This window comes from Myodes glareolus, chromosome 14 (assembly GCF_982192425.1).
Source record: "Myodes glareolus chromosome 14, mMyoGla1.1, whole genome shotgun sequence".
NCBI lineage: Eukaryota > Metazoa > Chordata > Mammalia > Rodentia > Cricetidae > Myodes > Myodes glareolus.
The window spans coordinates 39,229,298-39,242,325 of record NC_142039.1 but is presented as its reverse complement, the minus strand read 5'-3'; the positions used below and the strand labels follow the sequence as shown (position 1 = coordinate 39,242,325).

General features: G+C 47.2%; 2 non-coding genes and 1 pseudogene across 2 annotated transcripts; 1 reads left to right on the top strand and 2 right to left on the bottom strand.

The window, feature by feature from the left end:
- Positions 1–2,663: 2,663 nt before the first annotated feature.
- Trnaf-gaa (transfer RNA phenylalanine (anticodon GAA)) lies at positions 2,664–2,736 on the bottom strand. The gene has a single exon. It is a non-coding gene; the product is annotated as a tRNA-Phe (tRNA).
- Positions 2,737–3,213: 477 nt separating this feature from the next.
- On the top strand, positions 3,214–3,285 carry Trnae-cuc (transfer RNA glutamic acid (anticodon CUC)). Its single transcript has one exon. It is a non-coding gene; the product is annotated as a tRNA-Glu (tRNA).
- Positions 3,286–6,972: 3,687 nt separating this feature from the next.
- Positions 6,973–7,162, bottom strand: LOC148119796 (Nuclear RNase P; annotated as a pseudogene).
- Positions 7,163–13,028: the final 5,866 nt, after the last annotated feature.

The window sequence follows — 13,028 nt, the reverse complement described above, 5'->3', positions numbered from 1 at the left end:
TGAGTGTTTGGTTTTCCGCGTTAAGTGTGGAAGTGGGAGAAAATACAGAAACCTTTTAAATTACGACCCCCACCTCCATCCCCACCCCGCCGCGCGCCAGAAAGCAAACTGGTTTGCCAGCTGTCTCTGCCAGCTGCTGCTGAGTTAGGACCCTGGCTTTGATAGTAAGACCCCAGCGTTGCAAGTGACCCAGCCACGGGGCTTCAGTGTATGGTAGTGTAGTCCAGAGTGGTCTGTCTTCACCCGTGTAAAAGTAGATTAACCGCTGAGACAGTGCTACTTCGCATCAAGGTTTATGATGGTTTATTTTTGAACACGGTGAATATCATGACCATATTTTCCAAGAGTTCGTATAATGAAAATGAGAAAGATTATTATGCAAATGCCAACACCACCCAGACGTCAGCGGATAACTCTAAGTGATGTCCAATTAAAAAAAAAAATGAAAGGACACACAACTGGATTGCGGAATAGATCGATGATCAAAACAGAGCAAACTGCGGTGCATGGAAAGAAGAATTTAGATGTAGCCATGCATAGAGAGTGTATTAGTCAGGGTTCTCTAGGAAGAAAACTGATAGAAGGAAGTCTTTATTAGTGTGACTTACAGGCTGTGGTCCAGTTAGTCCAACAATGGCTGTCTACCAGTGGAAAGCCCAGGAAACCAGCAAGTTGTTCAGTCTTCACGGTTGGATATCTGAGTTGGTCTTTAGTACAAGCTGGAATCCTAAGAAGAAGGCTCGAATGGCAGGGAAGGAAGGAATTTGCTGCTGAGAGCAAGCAGCCCAAGAGAGAGCAAGCCTCCTCCTTCTCAGCCTTTTATATGAACTGCCACAGAAGGCCTAGCCCTGATTAAAGGTGGATCTCCCCCCCCCCCCCCAAAAGGCTGAGTCTTTCCACCCTATCAAGACAAAAATCTGTCACAGGTGTATCCGGATGCTTGGGTTTTAGTTAATTCTAGATTTAGTCAAGTTGATAGCCATGAAGAACCATCACAAGACTAAACTCACAAGGCGACAATGAATCGGATAGTAAAAGTTAGACAGTAAAGAATTTCCAAACGGTACCAATGCTCAGTTTAAAAGAGCATTGGACATTAGTAGAGGAAAGCAAATGCTGTCTTATGGCTTCCCTTAGCTAGCTTTCAGTTCTTGTGAAAAACACCATAAAAGCAACTTGGGTAAGAAAGGGCTCGTTTCACCTGACAGCTGCAGTCCATTATCCAGGGAAGTCAGGGCAGGAACTCAAGGCAGACAGCTGGAGGCCGGAACTGAAGCAGAGGCTGTGGAGGAGTGCTTACTGGCTTGTTTCCCATGGCTTCTTCAGCGGCTTCGACATCCCAGGACCAGCTACTAGGGGCAGTGCCACCTGAAATGCATTGGGCCCTCTACAGCAATCATTAATCAAGGCGATGTCCTACAGGCAAGCTGATGGAAACCATTTCCCAGTCTGTGTTTTCTTCCCCGGAAACTCTAGCCTGTATCAAGTTGACAAGAAAAAAACAAACAAAGAAACAAAACAACCCAGACATAGCTCCTTGGGTTACTATCTTGATTAAGAAATTAGAATGGTTTGGGGGAGAAAACCCCGGGAAATCTTAAAGTTAGCCCCAATGAAGATGTTATTCCGACCCTGCTCTCTATCAAGCCATGTATCAAATCAAAGTCACCAAAATGCTTTCCCTAGATCTTAAGTTTGGAATATGGCCTTGAAAATCATCTTGACTACTATGGACACTTAATGAAACCTCACGTGCCAATTCATTTCCTCTGTCAGCTTGACGGTTGTAGCATGCTCAGAGATGGCACACCTCCAGCACATCTGTACTTCCGCAGATAGTTAACTGACGAAGAAACACCTGCCCTGAATGTAGACAGTTGGATTGAATGAAAAGGGAAAACCCAGAATCATCATTTTTCTGCTTGCTGTGGACTCCATGAGACCCCGCGTCTGTGCCTTCCTGCACAATGGACGGCACCCGCACACTGTAAGTCACAGTAAGCTCTTCTTTCAGCCTCCGCGTATGTGCTTTCCTGCACAATGGATGGCACCCCCACACTGCAAGTTACAGTAAGCACTTCTTTCGTAAGCTGCTTGTGCCAGCTATTTGGTCTCAGTGATTGACAAAAGTATCATTCTGTCCAGGAAATGTGACTCACTCATATTGTACAAGTAGAAATTCCCACAAATTCCATTCAGACTCTAAACTTATTACAGAAAGTGAAGAAAATCTTCCTTAGACTCCTTTTTTGGGGGGAGGGGAGTTGTTGAGACCTGGCTTCCCTACGTATCCTTGGCTGGCCTAAAACTCACTGTATAGACCAGGCTAGTCTCCAACTCATAAGATCTGCCTGCCTCTGCCTCTTGGGTGCTGAGATTAAAGGCAAGTGACACCATGCCAATCTTACATTAGTTACTCCCTTGATGTTCGCACATCCTACACTGTTGCACAAGGTGTGCTGTGTTTAGTAACGACAGTAAGGTTTTCTGTTTTCCTTGGCTTTGGCTTACAGCTTTTGGGTTAACGTCATGGGTATAAAGAAGAGGTAGGTTCGGAGAAGGAAACAGATACGTCGGAGAAACAGATGTACGACAGCTCAAAACAAAAGGGAAGATAGTACATACAGAAGTATGTTTCATTAAACAAAAACATAGGTTTGTGTTGCCGAAACCCGGGATCGAACCAGGGACCTTTAGATCTTCAGTCTAACGCTCTCCCAACTGAGCTATTTCGGCCACGTCTTGTGAGTGCTACATGCTAAGTTCTAATGACTTTGTCATTTAGGTCCTCGTTATGCTAAAAAAACTGACACGAGAACCTAAATCGAAGAATTTTGATGTTTGAACATCTTTCTGTATTATAAAAAGAAAAGCAAGGAGACAATTTAGATTGCTCTTTTAAACTTGTCTCAGCGCGGGTAGTGGTGGTACACGTCTTTAAACCTAACTTTGGAGAGGCAGAGGCAGGAGGATCTCTTTACTAGCCTTCATAGAGTTCCAGTTCAGGGCTGAGACACTGTCTCAAAATAGAAATGTGACTTTGTTAAATGCTACAGTGTATTTTGGGTCAATGCACACATTTAGGCAGGAGTACCGACCATACACTTTCGAACCTTTTGAATCTGGTTTACTGGGATTTATAATTAGTTCGGTCAGCAGTAGCACAGTAACTAATTCAGTTCACATATTCTACAAAGAGGATTCTCCCCACCTTCCCTGGTGGTCTAGTGGTTAGGATTCGGCGCTCTCACCGCCGCGGCCCGGGTTCGATTCCCGGTCAGGGAAAGAGGTTTTTTTTTTTTGCTCGTCTTCATATGGGAGTTTCTGCTTTGTGTTCGATTTACTTTAGGTATTAGAACTGCAAATTTTCAAATGATATCACCATTTTAGAAATTTATTGATAATTATTTTCTCTTGTGAAGACGGGTATTATGAGATGGACCAAGAGCTCTTGCTAGAGGACGTAGTTTCTGTTGACAGCACCGACGGGACAGCCCACAATTGCCGGTCACTCCATTTCCTAAGGCATCAGATGCTTTGCTTCACGGTCACCAGACATCCACGTGGCACAGTGACGTACGCAAAGGCGAAACACTCACTCATGTATTAAAATATAAACAATGAAATCCTATTAAATTTATTTGCAGTGTTCGTGCCCGCAGGGGCTGGAGTTAGGGGCAGTTACGAGCTGCCTTGTTGGGGGTTGAGCCTGGAACTCAACCCTCTGGAATAGCAGCAACTGCTCCTTATTGTCGGGCCCTTTCCCTTCCTCCTTCCCACCTCTCTCGGGGCTTTAACATTCAACAACTCATGGGTGATTCAGTGAGAGCTGGCTGGGGTTCGCACAGCCCTTTTAAAGATGCTTGTGAATTGGGAGTTCTCGGTGCTTTCCATCGGCTGGGAAGTTTCGGGGTGAAAAGGGAAGGGGCTTAAAATTTCTCGGTTCTACTGGCACAAGAGAACTGCTTACAATGTTTTAAATTAGTTTGCGTAAAGAATTCTCAGTGCGTCCATTTAACTAGGATTCTAAAACATCATGAGGCGGGGGACCTGAATTAACCGCAAGCACCAGAGAACCTGACGGAGAAGTTGCCCCATAAAGGACATCAACCCCCTAAAGGAGAGATCCATCCGTGGCTGTGAGGCTACACTGCGGAGCCGGCTGACCATTTCACGGAGATCAGCTTGCTCCCCTCAGTGATACTGTCTACATCTTCCCTTGCAGAAGGAGAACAGAGAGAAGAGCGAGAGCTCGGTCTGAGCTGTTCTGAAAACTATGCATACCCCCAAACCTTCTTTCATATGTATAGTACATAATTCACAAAGTTCCTATTTGCCCTTTGATGATGGATGTAGAGACATCCAACACAGTTATCTGTTTTCCAACGGGGCCTCCTTGATTAACTGTCACTTTTTTGTGACGTTTGTAATACAATTTGTGCTCTTCACAAATCCTCCCTGGCATGTGAGACACGGCGGTTGATTCTAGTTTGTTGTCGGGACTCTAGGGGCCAGAACTTAGTTAAAAAGTCCAGTAACATACTTGTAACTTCATAATCGATATTTGCTAACGCCGTTCAACTTGACACACGGGCTCCTAACTGGGTTAGAACCAGGTGAAAGGCAGTCCAGGTGGTGGTGTGGCTTCTTCCAAAGTGACCAGGCATTAGTTCACTGATCATTAGTCCTTGATGTTCAGTTGTTTATATGATCTTATTCTCTGAAATTCTTTCTTCACTTTTCTACTTGTAATCGACTTTACCAAAAATAAATAAATAAAATGCAAACACTAGAGAGAAAATCAGTTCCTGGAGGGATGTTTTCAGAGACAAGCAGCAGTTGATACAGCGTTGAAACAAATAACACCAGAAGGGGGCGCCCCTGTTCGAGCTCGGTCCCTCAAGGTTTACTTTCAAGCCTTGCAACCTTGCCCTTAGAAATACAGGGCACTAATTGTGGCGAGATCACCCTTGATAGGAAGAAAAGAGATTGACAGTCAGGTAGAAAACTCAGAGCCAGTCACACAACAGGTGAAACAGGTGAAAACACAAGGCTTCGGATTAACGGACGGGCAAAAGAGTGGGGAACCCTGTTGGTTTGGCTTTCTTAGGATTACCCCCCTCCTTCCCTCTGTTCCTCTCTCTCTCCTTTTCTTTCACTCATTTTTCTGTTTTTACATCCCTACCGCAGTTTTCCCTCCCTCCTCAGTCCCTCCCACCTCCCCCGCCCCATGTACTCCTCCATCTCTCTTTAGAAAACCGCCGGCCTTTCATGGGTATCAGCCAGCCACAGTATATCAAGTTGCAGCAAAACTAGGCATCTCCTCTCCTATTAAGCTGGATGAGGCAACCTGGAAGGAGGAAAGGGTCCCAAGAGTAGGCAACAGAATCAGAGGCAGCCCCCGCCCCCACTGTTAGGAGTCCCACAAGAAGACCAAGCTACACAACTGTAAGGCAGAGAGCCTAGGTCAGTCCCATGCAGCAGGCTCCCTGGATGTCAGCTCAGTCTCTATGAGCCCCTACGAGCCCAGCCTGGTTGACACTGGGTTTTCCTGTGGTGTCCTTGACCCCGCTGGCTCCCACAACCCCCCTTGCGGGGCGCCATCCTGTCCAGCAGGAATGAACCCCACCAAAAACGAGAATTCCTTCTCTGGTCACATCTTTATTTGGAGCATTCCCTTGAGGAAAATTGGGGGAAGGGACGATAGAGCAGGGACGAGAGAAAGCTTAGAGAGAGGAAGTAGGGTCCCGAGGCATCTGCTTTTAAACGGTGGAGCGGCTTGAACGCTGTCCTGATTGGTTAATGCCATTCTGCTGGTCTGAGCATGTGCAGGCAAGGGTGCAGGCAGGGTTGCTCAGCCCCACGTGGCTGCCTCCAAACTGCAGGACCACCTGTGCCTCCAGGTGGCTCCCAACATCTCCCCCTAATTATTGTCTTTAAGAGCAATAAGGCAAAACTATTCTTCAATCTGGTCCCCACCTCACTTGGGCTAGCAGGTAGCACACCAATCAAAGACATACAGCACTTCCACCTAGACACAGCATGCCAAGAATCTCTGCTCCCACCCATTCCTAAGGAGGGAGAAAGGCAGAGTAGAGTCAGTCAGAAAATTGTTAAGAGATAAGAGGTTGCACAGGGTGTTGCTCAAGTCAATGACGTGAAACAGCTGCTCTTGGCACCGCCCAGAAGGTCATCTCTGCTGCCTCCGCACGAATCTTCCACAGCAGGACACTCAGCATCCACTGGGTCGTCTTCTTTATCTCTCTGGTCGGTCTCGCTGGCATCCAGATGTATGTCAGCATTCCTAGAAAAACATAAACAAAACTCTCCTCCCAAATTAACATTTAAGACTATTAAAAACTCTCAGTGTAAAAATTCAGCACAATCAGCAAAATTTTGAATTAAAAATTAAGTGTAAAGAATGCAAGAGAAATCCTTTCTCTGGGGGAAGCTGTCACTGGTAGTGTAGTCCCCCTCTATTGTTTAAAAACCAAAGCAGTTGTCACTGGGAATTGAACTCAGGACCTTTGGAAGAGCAGGCAATGCCCTTAACCGCTGAGCCATCTCTCCAGCTCCCCTATTCAGATGGAAAAACCTCTAGGTAGCATTGTTTATCTCACCAGGTGCCTCAGGCAAAAGGTCCGCCTTTCTTTGTTACCTAGGATACGGTAACCAGGTAAACATGCCTTTATTATGATAATCACGACCAGTTCTTTAAGGGAGAATGGACGTAGCATCGATCTGGCTACTTCCTGCTGACGAAGGGACGTTGTTTAGGGGATAAATGTTTTTATCTGACTGAATTTTTGGCGACAAATGTTTTTATCTGACTAAATTCTTGGCGACCTTGACTGAGGGCGGCGGCAGCAGCGGACAGCGGCGGCTGCCACAGCTCCGCCTCTGAAGCCCATAATGGCGCGCTCCGCATGGCCCAAAGGCATGGCTCCGCCCCGGGCCGTGCGCGGGCTCGCCGTTTCACCTCAGGCAATGAACTCGCACCGCCGGCTGTGAGCCTTTTCCAAGCTCCGGCGAGGGGGGGCATCCGCCCACCCGTGGAGGGGCTTCTCCTGCCCGGTCCGCCCGCGCGCAGAGCCCCGTTCTCTGGGAACTCACCTCCCCGCTCGCCCATGTTGCTATGGAAACACAGTTTTTCCGCAGAGCCGATTTAGCTCCTCTCTGCCTTTTATGGCGCCGCTGCTCACCACGCAGCTTCCGCCTCAGTCAGGCGAGTCCGCTCAGGTGCTGAAAAAGTCCTCCAAAAACCATAGCCCCGCCAGAAGGCCGGGACATATAGCCTCTGATGACACACGGACTTTAGCCTGCCCGTCGCCATGGCGATCTGGCTTTCCGTAGGCCCCCAGCAAACTCCCCGCCAGCAACCGGTTGCGTCTCCCTCCTGAGTAGCTGGGATCACAGGTGTGCACCACCGTGCCTGGCCCACTTCCGTGTTTCTAATCAGGCATTACCGCTCAAAGGCGGGCCGGCTGCCGCCAGCACTCTCAGCACGATCAAGCAGCTTGTCTTTCTCAGTCAAAAAATTAAAGTTTTTTGTACGTGAGAGCCAGAGACTGAGCTCTCTTATCAAAATTAGGCGAAAATCACCTCCAAAAGCTCTGTGGCTCTTTAAGAACAGGGAAGGCAGTGATCAAGCTCGCCTCCCTACGAGACTGTTGCCTCCAGTCTCTAACAGCGAGTACGCACGGAGGAAGCCGCGGATCTCCCAACCGTAAACCTCGCTTTTTCTCAGCTCCACCTGCACTGAACTTAAGGGATTTTTCTTCCCCGTTGCTTTCTGTACCTTCTTTCAGATACCTTAACTTTGATTTTTTTTTTTTTTTTTTTTTGTATTTTCTTTTCTATTTTAGGCCTATCCTTTGAAATTCCTTTTTACATTTCTTTTCCTCCCCTTTCTGGGGATTTTAACCGACGTCACTCACCGCTCCATGTTCTCAGAGTTCTGAAATTCAAGGCTCTCTGTGCTGGTGTCTGATCTTGGCTTTTTCTCCCGGGCTTTCTCAGGGTCCCCCGGCGTAGTTGTCAGGGTCCCTCAGCGTCCCGGAGTTTCGAGCACCAGTTGCGGGGCGCCATCCTGTCCAGCAGGAATGAACCCCACCAAAAACGAGAATTCCTTCTCTGGTCACATCTTTATTTGGAGCATTCCCTTGAGGAAAATTGGGGGAAGGGACGATAGAGCAGGGACGAGAGAAAGCTTAGAGAGAGGAAGTAGGGTCCCGAGGCATCTGCTTTTAAACGGTGGAGCGGCTTGAACGCTGTCCTGATTGGTTAATGCCATTCTGCTGGTCTGAGCATGTGCAGGCAAGGGTGCAGGCAGGGTTGCTCAGCCCCACGTGGCTGCCTCCAAACTGCAGGACCACCTGTGCCTCCAGGTGGCTCCCAACACCCCCTCACTCTCTCTTCCGCAGGACTCCTTCCTTCCTTCCTTCCTTCCTTCCTTCCTTCCTTCCTTCCTTCCTTCCTTCCTTTCTCTTTCTTTCTTTTTTCTTAGTCATTATCTTCATTTCCCCAGGAAATAGCAGCTACCAAGTACAGAGAAGGGAGCCCGGTGGTCAGATGCTACCGAGTCAGCCAGTCTGCGCCTACAGAAGGCCTCACGAAGACAAAGCAGGCAGAAGATGAATGAACTTCAAGGAACTTTCTTTACCGAATTCTTTTTCCTGTTATGACCCACCTTTTCATTTTATATATATATTCCCTGACTGAGTGCCTTAGATTCCTTTACCTGACTCAAGCCTTTCTGGATCAGGAGCAAAACCTCGCTGCTGCCCCCCACCCCCACCTCCCCGGGGAAAGGTAGAACTTTACTAACACAGGATTATGTCGTAATAGTAACTGTTCTTTAACGCGTTTGAATCCTGGTCTGTCAAGGTGAGCGGCCTTTGGCCTTTCGCCTGGGGACAGTTTGGTGGGAAGTCCTCTGTGTGCAGAGGTCTCTCCCTGACAGCTGAGCCTCAGACTGGCGCGGAGTGGGCTGAGGTGGGACATGAGGCCCGTTAGCTCACAGATTACAGGCTCACAGGTCAGTGAGGTGTCTTCATGCCTCCCTCCCCTTCCTGGGTGATTAGGGGAATGAAGGCTTTCGGTGTTCTCCAGCGCACTGGTCAAATCGGGGGAGGAGATAGCACCGAGGGGGCCCTCAAAGGCCTAAAGTTGCACATGGAGGAAAACACAAGAGGAAACACTCATATAGTAGTGTCCAGGCCATCTACGGTGCCCGGTTTAGGTTTGTATCCGGGAGGAATCCCATCACTGCCAAGGATTTTCCTCCTTAACAATGTACCTTCAGCTTCCTAGGTTCTACTCTATGCTTTTTTTCCACGAAAAAGCTTTTTATGGCATATACTTCCGGCCTTCGTTGCGTTTATATTGCTGTGACAGGGCACGGTGAACAAGGTAACTGATGAGAGAAGGCATTTAATTCGGGGCTCATGGTTCCAGGGGGTTAGAATCCATAATGGCAAAGGCAGTAAGCACAGAGCTAGAGCAGGAGCTAAGAACTCATCTCCACCCACAAGCACAAGGGGAGAGAGAAAAGAGAAAGAGAGCCCATCCTCAGTGACAGTAGGGACACACCTCCTGCAACAAGCCCCCATCTCTTCATCCTTCCCAAAGAGTTCCCCCAACTGGGGACAAAGTGCATGTGAGCCTACCGGGGCCATTCTCCTTTAAACCGCCACTCTTCCTAATCAGAAATTAGAGGATGAAGTTGTTCATTTCAACAGTAATCGATGGGAATCGACTTTTCATCTAGCACATAAATGCATGCTATCATTAACTATTGATATCATCAGTTCTAGCACCTTTGCTCAGATCAAAGTATGTCTAGAACCGCTAATCTATAAATTCTGTACAGCGGTGCCCTTCTGTGTGGTTCCTTTTATAGTTTCTTCAGTGTAACTTTGGGACTGGTAGAAGGATGATGGGGGGCTCTCAGAAGGCGCCAACTTCCTAAGTGTGGGGAGCGAACTGCCCAAAGCAGAGGGCACCATCCTGTCAGAGGAAGGTAAGATCCAGAGTGCTCAGGTCTGGGTGCTGGGGGATGTGGGATGCCAGGCACCACATAGGTGCTTTTCCTAAGTCTGAGTTCCATCAGACGCTAGTGAGTCGGCTATTAAAAGTATCTTAGCTGTGTATTATGAGTGAAGAATCTGTGCAGCATCAGCAATGAGGAAAATCCTTGGCAGTGCTGGGATTCAAACCCACATCCCTAAAGAGGCTGAAACCTTAATCCAGTACTCTAGAACATAGAGTGATATTTTATTTGTGTTTTATTAATAGAGCTTGCCTGAAAATCAGAGGGCAAAGCTAGCCACACTAGTCAGTCATAGAGGCTAGGCAGTGGCAGCACACACCTTTAATACCAGCAGCCACACTCGTGAGCCATAGAGGCTGGGTGGTGGTGGTGGTGCACGCCTTTAATCCCAGCCCTAGCGAGGAATACAAAACTGGAGGAGACAGGAGCTCAGGGTCTCTGTCTGCAGTCACGCTGAAGACAGGATCACCCAGTTTTGGTAGAGGTAAGACTTCTATGGTGGTCGGCTGCTTGGCTTCTCTGATCTTCAGCTGGAGCCCCCCAACCCCCCCATCTATCTCTGGGTTTTTATGACTCATGCTACAAGACCACTTGGCCACACTGCCACATCTGCACATTTTTCCTTCTATGTGTAGTTGTGGGCTCCTGCGGGCCTTCCCCCAGGTCTCCTCCCCAACCTCCTCCATCTCCTTCCTGCCTGACAGAGACCCTATTTGTGCAGGAGAACACCAGCAGGATGCAGAAGGGGTGGTGGTCAGACACCCCACTGGGTTGTGAGTTGCCTGTATCTCAGTTTCTCTTTGTATTCTATACGGTTTTTACTGATCAACAACCACTTAACTGATCCACCATGTGCAGTGACTGGATGTTCAAGGATTCAGCTCTCACAGTAGGCATTAATCCCGATCCCAGAGATTAAGGGGGGAGCCTTAAGAAGTCAAGTCAGTGATAGACTTCATCTTCTGCGTTTCTAGCTGACCGGCTATAAGTTGAGGGTTCCCACCAGCCCTCCTCAGATTTGATGGTGTTCCGGAATGCCCAGTGGAGCTCAGAAACTCACTTATATTTACCAGACAATATAAAGGGTACAACAACCCAGGAGCAACAAATGTAAGAGGCAGAATGAGGTGCCTGGTACAGAATCAGCTTCGTTATCCTCTTCGAATGGGCCTCCCTCTCAGCACTTGAGTTCACTCTCCAGTCTGGAAACTCTGAACGGTTCATTTAGAGATTGTTAGAAAGACTCAATCACCTCAACCACAACAGCTTTATTAACTCAGACTCCAGCCCCTTCTGCTTCCCTATAGCCGAGGGGTAGGGCTGAAAAAATGGGCTGGATCCAAGGCTTGGACAGTTCTGGTAGCAAGCTCTTGTCTCTAAGGCAATAAGAATAAGAGGCTCTCATTAACCAGGAGACTCCACGGTAGGAGTCTCATGCTGGAAACTGGGAACAAAAGTCAAGCATACATTTTTTTTTGTGGATGTTCGAGGGTCACAGATTCCCTTTTGATGAATTCTGTTTTGGCAACCGAGACTGCATTCTCACACTCTAGCTCAGGTTGACCTCGGGTTCGTCAATTCGTCTAGGCTAGCCTAGAACCTCCAACAGTTCTCCTGCCTCAGTCTTCTGAGTGCTGGGATTACAGGTATGCACAACCACACCTGGCTGGCCCATGTCCCTTTTCTTCTCTTGTTTTTACTTGTTTGCCCTGACTGAATGATGAGCTATACCAGTGGATACCAGTGGAGTAGGTTTTCTTATTCCCCTGGATATTTTCATGTCTTTTCTGTTGGTTTCTATTGGTTTACTTCTTCCCCCTGGGTCTCTGCCTGTTGGTGCTGACTCAGAGTCCCCCAGTTCTTCCTGTTCTCCTTCCAGCCTTACTATCTAGCCCATCTCCATTCCTGTGGGATTCCTCACCGACCTGCAGAGCCTTCTTCTACCACAGCCAGAAAATTTGTCTGGGACTCAGGGACCCCACAGCCACCACACCTGGCTAGGACCCGGAGAAGCAAACATTAAACAAAGAATGGAAAAAAGGGAGACCAGGTATCTACACTAGAAACACTTCTCTTCAAAGGTTATAACTCCTGAAGCCTAGATCCCAGAGGAAAACTACAAACATGAACAACCAAGACAGTATGCCTCCTCCAGAAGCCAGTAACCCTACTGCAATAATCCCCCAGAAAAGCTGTGCAGATGAAGTACAAGATGAGGGCTTCATCATTGTCAGCCACATTCAGAAAAAAAAAAGATGAGGACTTCAAAAACAGTAATTAGGAATATATACGGAAAGAGACATGCTAAAGAAAAGACAAATTTAAATAAAACTTGAAATGAAAAATTCAATAAGGCAAACAAAAACCCCAGAAATAAGCCATAGCAACAAATTAAGAGATGCAAAAGTTACAATTTAAGTGTTGAAGACAAGGTAGAAGAAATGGATAGCTCACCCAGAAAAAATGATTAAAAATGTTGAAAAAAATCCAGGCAGAAAACTTGCAGGAAATCTGGGACATTATGGAAAGACCAAACCTACAACTAATAGGTACAGAGGAATGAAAAGAAACCCAGGTAAAAGGCACAGGAAATATTTTTAACAAAATCGTAGAAATTCTTTTTCCAAATCTAAGGAAAGATACGTTTAAGGCATAAGAGACATACACCAAATAGACAGGACCAAAAAGGAAATTCCCTGTGGCACAATCAAAACACGAATTGTACAAAATGAAGAAGGATGTTAAAAGGTTCAAGGGGAAAAGACTATGTCACAGATAAAGCCAGGCCCATTGTAATAAAACCCAACTTTTCAATGGAGACTCTAAAAGCCAGACGGGCCTGGACAGATATTCTACAAACTCTCAGAGACCACAGATGCCAGCCCAGACTATAAAACCCAGCAAAAGTATCAAATACAATAGCTGAATAAAAAAAAACCATTCCAGACTGGAGAGATGGCTCAGCAGTTAATATCAT